Genomic DNA, 9,163 nt, shown 5'->3' with positions numbered 1-9,163 from the left:
CTGCCAGTCTGCATGGAGCTGCCAGTCTGCATGCAACTGCCAGTCTGCAAGGAGCTGCCAGTCTGCAAGGAGCTGCCAGAGCTGCTAGTCTGCATGGAGCAGCCAGAGCTGTCAGTCTGCAAGAAGCCGCCAGTCAGCCAGACTCTTCCAGATCTGCCAGTCAGCCAGACTCTTCCAGATCTGCCAGTCAGCCAGACTCTTCCAGATCTGCCAGTCAACCAGACTCTTCCAGATCTGCCAGTCAACCAGACTCTTCCAGATCTGCCAGTCAGCCAGACTCTTCCAGATCTGCCAGTCAGCCAGACTCTTCTAGATCTGCTAGTCAACCAGACTCTTCCAGATCCGCCAGTCAGCCAGGATCTGCCAGAACTGCCAGCCAGCCAGGATCTGCCGGATTCAACTACCTGGCTGGGCTTCCTCTCAGTGCTGGGCTTACTCTCAGTGCTGGGCTTCCTCTCAGTGCTGGGCTTCCTCTGTCCCGAGCTGCCCCTCTGTCCCGAGCTGCCCCTCTGTCCCGAGCTGCCCCTCTGTTCCGAGCTGCCCCTCTGTCCCGAGCTGCCCCTCAGTCCAGTGGGGTTCTGGGTGAGGACTACTAGGCCAAGGTCGGCGGCGAGGGTGGACAATCCTAGGACGCGAGGAGGGGGGACTAAGACATTCATAGAGTGGGTTCCACGTCCCGAGCCGGAGCCGCCACCATGGACAGACACCCACCCGGACCCTCCCTATTGTTTTAGTAGTGCGTCCGGGAGTCCGCACCTTAGGGGGCGGGTTCTGTCACGCCCTGGTCTATATTTATTATGTTATCTTCATTTATTGGGTCAGGCCAGGGTGTGACATGGGTTTATTTGTAGTGTGTTTCGTCTTGGCGTTGTGTGGGGTGTATAGATTAGTCTATGGCTGCCTGAGGCGGTTCTCAATCAGAGTCAGGTGATTATCGTTGTCTCTGATTGGGAACCATATTTAGGTAGCCTGGGTTTCACTGTGTGTTTGTGGGTGATTGTTCCTGTCTCTGTGTTTGTTGCACCAGTCAGGGCTGTTTCGGTTTTAGACGTTTGTTGTTTTGTATTGTTCGTGTTTTTTCATCATTAAAGATGTATCGAACGAACCACGCTGCATTTTGTTCCGATCCTTGTTCCACCTCTTCGTCAGAGGGGGAGTTGGAAGAAACCCGTTACAATTATTAACATACAGGACATATATTATTAACAAACAGGACAGATATTACTAATATACAGGACAGGTATTATTAGCATACAGGACAGATATTATTAACATACAGGATAGTCATTATTAGCATACAGGACAGGTATTATTAACATACAGGACAGTTATTATTAGCATACAGGACAGATATTATGAGCATACAGGACAGTTATTATTAGCATAGAGGACAGGTATTATTAACACACAGGACAGGTATTATTAACATACAGGACAGGTATTATTAGCATACAGGACAGGTATTATTAGCATACAGGACAGGTATTATTAACATACAGGACAGGTATTATTAACATACAGGACAGGTATTATTAACGTACAGGACAGGTATTATTAACATACAGGACAGGTATTATTAACATACAGGACAGGTATTATTAACATACAGGACAGGTATTATTAACATACAGGACAGGTATTATTAACACACAGGACAGGTATTATTAACATACAGGACAGGTATTATTAACATACAGGACAGGTATTATTAACATACAGGACAGGTATTATTAACATACAGGACAGGTATTATTAACATACAGGACAGGTATTATTAACATACAGGACAGGTATTATTAACATACAGGACAGGTATTATTAACACACAGGACAGGTATTATTAACATACAGGACAGGTATTATTAACACACAGGACAGGTATTATTAACATACAGGACAGGTATTATTAACGTACAGTGTTATTTACAGTTTATCTCAGCAACTGCTCTGTTTGTATAACCCTGCACATATGACAATGAATGAACAGGCTAGCTTGTTGGATGCGGGTGTGGGCGAATGTGTGTATGTGTGTTTCTTCTAACTAAATGTCTTACTTCTTCCAAGGTATTGGCGTTAAGTAAATCGTTTCTCTGTCAGACATTGTGTCAGTCATGACAAACACTTTGTCAATTACTATTCTGGTTATTCGACTTGTTTGACTTGCTCCGGGCCTGTTAATAAAGACACTCATCCATTTTTTTACCCGCAAGGCCGTCAGTGAGCAATCATCTGTTGTGCCCTTTGCCACTGACCCACCTATAAGATTAAAGACTATCAAAACGCAAGATGTTTCGCTGAGGTTGGGAATAGGAATGTCTAAAGTCATTCATATTTTACATTTTTATGATTTACCTTTACTGGTTGCCACTTTTCTTGCTAACATTTTAGAGGATACCCAACATGCACTTTGTATTTTGCATGCATTACTATCAATCTAGGGGTTGCCATACATTGCGAGATCACGCCCACTCCATGTCATCCACAACCCTCCAAATTACGCAGGACGTCTTAGAAGGCATGCTATACCGACACTACAGTGTCTCTGGCTCTTGTCTTCACTACTGCCATACCAATCCCTGACAGCAGCAGGCCTTAAGTAAACCGGACTTAAGTCATGGAAGTGGAGCCCCCGATGGCTGTTATTAGAGCAGCACACAACACTAACTCTCCCGTCCCCGTGTCACAGCACACATATTTATGGCAGCTCTTCCTCTCGTCACTTCAACCTCAGTCCCGACTGCTGATGGGAAGGAACACTTCATGCTTCGACAGCACAAAATAACTTGTGTCGACAAGACCTGAGTGATTTAGCACCATGAAATGCAGAGATATGTGGTTTAAATACCTATCTGAGTGCAGCAGCCAGGGAAAGCAGAAGAGGTGGTTTTGAGGCCAAAGTGTATTCTTGACAGCACGGTGGTCTCAGTGATGACCACTTTACTTCTGTAGACTTCCTATAATCTTCTGAATGGGCTTCATCATTATATCATGAAATTCCTGAATACAAAATCATTTAAGATATATATAAAATTATATTTGTGTTTGTCAATGTATTTACTTGTACCAGGCACCTTTTATTAAGATTTTTGATTGTGTTAAAATGTTTGTATGTTGTTGCTCTTGAAGACCTTTAAAAATATATATTTACAAAAGCTTATAACATACAAGGCTGAGGGAGCAGTCACTTCTGGTTACTTTCAGTGTATTACTAAGCTGTACTCAACTCATTAATCAAGTGCTAAAATTAATCTTTCAAAGCATTATATTTAACTATATATATCTCTGCTTTCCAAATCTTTGATGCAACATTTTGTATTGGTTTTATTTACATTAAACACAGGGGCCGATTATAAGTGTAGGATGAAAATTAGTGTAAGAACATAATGATAATCATAGTCAAAGTTAAATCATTCCCAAAATTCTGAATGAAAATCAATAGCAGTTGTGTTGCCTTTTAGGATCACTGAAACTGGACCCGGTGAAGGTGAAGAGGGGTCAAAGCCAGATTTAGAGCGACTACGCCTGGATGTTTAACCTCGCACTCGTGTGCTCCGCTGGTTCAACCAGTGGAAAAGAAGTGAAACTAAACAAACACACTTCCACACCTCTCTGTTGTCTTACCCATGTCTACTGTGAAATCAGGAGGTCCCGGAGCAGAGTCCACATATCCTGTGTGATATGACACACTGAAGGGCCTGGGGGTCACTCTCCCATCCTATTTCTTCACGCTCAGATGTCCCAGAATGCCATTGCACATGAGAGGATGGAGGATTAGAGAAAGTGTCCTCTCAGATGACTTGTCCATCTGTCACTAGGATCAAGTTATAAAGAGTTGTGATATTGGGACTATTTGTTTCAATCAACAGCAGATCCAGTTCAAATAACTCCTCAACTCAACAAAAAAAATCCCCAGAGGGGCTGTTCCTTTGGTGGAAGAAAAATAGCACAGTGAAATGTTTTCTTTCTTTCTATTTGATGACCATGAGAATACATCAAGACAGTGTTTTTCTCTCTCTCTCTCTTTCTCTCTCTTACCTCCCTCCATCATTCTTAAACCCATTCGGGTGGACATTTTGTTAATCTTTCTTTTGTTCCCTATGGTCTAATCAGGAAGCACCTCGTCCCTGCATATTAGGGAAATCAAATCATTACCACCCACACCACAGGAAAGAAAAACATCATCATTCTCTGGTCCATTTTCAGACTGCGACTAGAGCGTATGTCATTATGGTTTTTCACATTAGCGTGGGTTACTAGTGGTTTGATCTTTTGAGGTTCAGAGACAGCGCAACTTAACAGCTTGATTTATGTGTTAAATGTTTTGCGTTTTGCTATTTTTTGTAAAATGAATGAAAAAAAAAAATGTCATGTCATTTTCATCAGTGTGTCCTTTCAATGATCACTGGTGAGAGCCTTTTTTGTCAAAGTAATGACACACACACAAATCATCCACACTCAGACTCACACAACACAGGTATTTATCTCAGTCCTATCTGCCATGCCCTTTTGTTTCGTCACCTTTAAGTGCTTATGAAATGATCCACATTCACCGATGGCTTGAAGCCTTTTCCTTCTGCTTCAACAGCCAACAATGCTGCCTGTTTCCCAATCTCTGAGTCCTCCAGGCAACCGGCCCTTCACTCACCTTTTCAAGGGCATGGACACATGAGATCCAGCCACCTCTCCACCTCCACCTCCTGTGAGCCCTGAATACAGGGCAGCATGCCAGACCCAAGTAGATAACATCTTGAAGGAAACATTACAGTATTGCATACTTAATGCAAATTACCCAACTGTTTATAGCAACCAGCATCACAACATGGGGAGAGCAGGGGTGCAGAGTGATGTGCTGGCAGCCTCTCTCTTCATGGGACTGTGGTTTCTGATGATTTTGACAGCTACTCAAGAGGCATCTGACTCACCTGAGTGAGCCCTGTGCTGTGAGATAATGAAGGTTTTGTTTGGGGAGTGCAGCAGGAGAGCATAGAGAGAGCACACATACTGTACAAATGCATACTGTCTGACCAGATAACTATAGGCAGGCCTACAGTCATATACGCATCAGCCACAATCACTGACACCTCCACACCATCATTTGCTATCCTATTCCTACTTGCTGCCATTGTCTCATGCCCGACACTGCGTTGGACACTCTTCTCAAGCTGGCAAGACCATAGCTTACATTTTCATCCATCTAACTCGAAGCAGCTGCAGTTTAATAAAGCTTGCAGTAACTTTGCAATCGAAACTAATGCTTGTAAAACAAGACTATATTTCAATGTTTTTTTTTTGTTCTTCTTTTCATCGTCACCTCAGTTCTTATGGTGTTGGAACATGGCAGTTTGAATTACTCCTACATGGAGAGCTTGTGTTTTACTGATGGTGCCACAGCATCCACCGCCTGTGCCAAGGGTCCCTTAAAAATATATATCAGGAGTACAGTCAGATACAGTCTATAAGGTGAACTCAACTTGTGTTTTTCTGTGGTTAGTAATCCAAACGTGTCATTTATAGCAGCGGTCGTATATAAATCTGTTTGAGGTCTGCAGCGACATGCGCATAATAGGATGGATGAAATCACAAATCTAGGGCTGCTACCCAAGACGGATGGCCGTTCGTTCTATTGGTTCGATTACCAGAGATGTGACTCGTCGTTCAATCTTTTTGTTCTGTATCTACGGACGCGACCCAATCGTTCGTTATAAATGTTCCATTGCCATACTCGTTGACACTGTTCTTATCCCTTGCTTGCTAGCTAGCCAACTACGGCTAACTTACGGTCACGTCAAACGTCAAAAATAATAACAACAGCTGCATTTGCATTTGTTTAAGCTGTTTTCTAGTGACATTTATTTGGATACACACATAACAATGAGCTAATGAGAAACGATTTTGTCTGGCATGGAAAATGTGGCATGGAAAAGGAGATTGTTGTTCAGAGGGGCTAGCCAACAAAACAGCTAACACAATCACGTCAAACACTGAAGCTGTAAAGACTGCAAACTAGCTGCACTTTGTTTCATTTGACCTTTTTTCGATTGACATTTCTTTGTAAATATCCATAAAAATGATGTCAGCTGATTAATGATTTTGACTAGCTGAGAAATGCTGCCTGCCTGTCTGTCTCGTCCTGAAGCCCGACCCCTACACATTCATTACTATGGGGCTGGAGATCGAATTTGAATATTGAAACAATATTGCAAATGTCGGAGAGATAGACAGCAAGGTTTATACAAATCTCCGCTGTTGAAAACAACATTTTTGTCTAAAAGAAATGTGAGAATGTCTAGATGCTTTTTATAGTGGAGATCAAGTTCATAAATTGCCTGGCTGGGCTGATGAGACAGTGGATTGAGCAGTCAGATGGAAAATAGTAAATAGGCATTTTAACGTCTGATTTAGCCAGTGGTAACTTGTAGAATAGACACTGGCTGGAATGTGCTTTAAACCAATCAGCATTCAGGATTAGAACCTTCCGTTGTATAAACTTTATTGTGATCACCACAACAATCCCTCCACCCAACAGAAAGAACCTTCCTGTTCAAGGACTTGTCACTCACATAGCCAGGCCCTGCCCTGCCCTGCCCTTTGGCTGATGGCTGAACCCTGGCTCCTCGCTGACATCAGCCAGGCAGCATAGAGGAGCAGGAGCCCTTCACAACCACACTGACATGTGTCTCTGTCAGAGCACACGACAGAGTAGACAGTAAATGTGCTGTGAAAATAAATAGAAGCACCTCACAGTCTGCCAATCACAAATATCTCTTATTTTTTTCCCCTGTGGAAATATCAAGATACACATCACTCACCTGAGCTCATTAATGCCCAACACAACAGAATGGCTGACAATAAACCTGTACATACACACCATTCCCTGTGGAAAGAGGCCGTAAGCGTCCACCCCTAGCCGGGGAGAATCTACTCTGTCAACACAGGAAAGTGTCCTAGCTCAAGAGTGAGGATTCATGTCTGAAAGCAAGAATAACTGTAATCAAAGAAAACTTGACTGAGAGGAAACAGGCTTTTGGGGAAGTTTTCTTTGCTAGCTCTCAGAGAAGAGAACAGTCAAGAGCCAGATTAAAACGTGATTGACTGTGGAGGGAGTCGTCTGACTGGTACGGCTCCTGATTGACTGTGGGGGGAGGGAGTTGTCTGACTGGCACGACTCAAGCACAAAAACATTGGCACATTTAATTTCTATTGGGCACAGGAACTATGAAAATGGCTTTCAGCAAATAGTAATTGTGCAGCAATCCTGAAACTCAGTTGATCCCGCATTACACAGTCAGCGGTGTTGCACTCTTTCCCCTCTTTCAGAGACATTTCCTTGGCTTTGTGTAAGCTTCTCTTATAAACCTACGACTCAGTGTAAAATATAGATTACAAGCCTATTGAGCTTGGGTTTCATGTTGCTTAAATTAAATGCATTGGGAGCTGCTCTTTATCATTAGGGAAAATCCTGAGTGAAAGCCTGGCAAAGGGAAGGAGGTGACTGGGAAAGGAGAAAAGGGAGCGGGGGAGTAGAGTTGTGCGTTAACAAAGCCCCTGCAGCCAGTATATGTTGGTATGGCCTCGTATCCACAGCCCCTGTTGCTGGAGTCTAATGTTGCCATGAAAGCTGTCCCCCCTTACTCCGTTGCTGAGAGGATTTGAGGGTCTGTGTATCTAATGGAAGGAAAAACACTATAAAACCAGGGGACTAAACCAGCCAATGGAGGTAGTTCCCAGAGGCCTGACCAGGCCGTGATGAAAGAGAAACACATAGGGTCAGCTGTACCTCAGGATGAGTTACGATCAAACTGTGCAATTACTACCCACCACCATTTTAGCCTCCATGCCCTTTTAGTGTTGTTTAAATTTTACTGCTAGTCGAGATAGTTTGTTTGGTTGTTGCAGGTCGCCATCTGCTTGGGAGACGAGTCATTAAGATGAATATATAAGATGGCGCCTGTCACTTGTGCTCCCTCTCCAGCCTCTAGGTCACCAGGCTGCTCATTATGGCGCACACCTGTCACCATCGCTACATGCACCTGTGCGTCATCAGACTCACCTGGACCTGATTACCTTCCCTATATATGTCACTCCCTTTGGTTCCTTCCCCAGACGTTATTGTTTATGTACCTGTGTCATGTCTGTGCGTTGTTCGTGTTTATTATTTTGTATTACGTTGTGTTTAGCCATTCAGCCATTCTCTTTGGTGCTGTAACGATATGCGCTGAGAGTCGGGAAGCAAGTTCAGGGATTGAGTGTTTTAATAAATAACTGAAGGCTGATGTTTTACGTGCTCCAAACCAATTGTGTTATTTTTTACGTTGTTTGTAACTTATTTTGTACATAATGTTGCTGCTACCATCTCGTATGACCGAAAATAACTTCTAGACATCAGAACAGCAATTACTCACCTCGAACTGGAAGAAGCTTTTTCCTTTAATAAGTCCGACGAGAAGGATATACTGCTTTTCCGGGAACAGGCCAAAATCCCTGTCATTTGCATGAAGAAATGTTCAGATTTTGTAGGCGAGTGAGTAAACTCCCACTGCCATCTGTTCTATTGGCTAAGGTGCAATCATTGAAAAATAAAATGAATGACCTACGATTAAGATTATCCTACGAACGAGACATTAAAAACTGTAATATCTTATGTTTCACCGAGTCGTGGCTGAACAACGTCATGGATAATATAGAGTTGGTGGGATTTTCCATGCACTGGCAGGACAGAGAAGCTACGTCTGGTAAAACGAGGGGTAAGGGCGTGTGTCTATTTGTCAATAACAGCTGGTGCGCCTGAGGTAAAGTACCTTATGATAAGCTGTAGACCCCACTATCTACCAAGAGAGTTCTCATCTAAAGTATTTGCAGCTGTCTATTTACCACCACAGACCAATGCTGGCACTAAGAAAGCACTTAACCAACTCTATAAGGCCATAAGCAAACAAAAAAATGCTCATACAGAAGCGGCACTCCTAGCGTCCGGGGACTTTAATGCAGGCAAACTTAAATCATTGTAACCACATTTTTACCAGCATGTCAGGTTCAACGAGAGCAAAAAAAACTCTAGACAACCTTTACTCCACACAGAGATGCATACAAAGCTCTCCTGCGCCCTCCATTTGGCAAATCTGACCATAATTCTATCCTGTTGCAAGAAAAAAATAAAGCAGGA

Source organism: Oncorhynchus masou, chromosome 13 (assembly GCF_036934945.1).
Source record: "Oncorhynchus masou masou isolate Uvic2021 chromosome 13, UVic_Omas_1.1, whole genome shotgun sequence".
NCBI lineage: Eukaryota > Metazoa > Chordata > Actinopteri > Salmoniformes > Salmonidae > Oncorhynchus > Oncorhynchus masou.
This window is presented reverse-complemented; position numbering follows the sequence as displayed.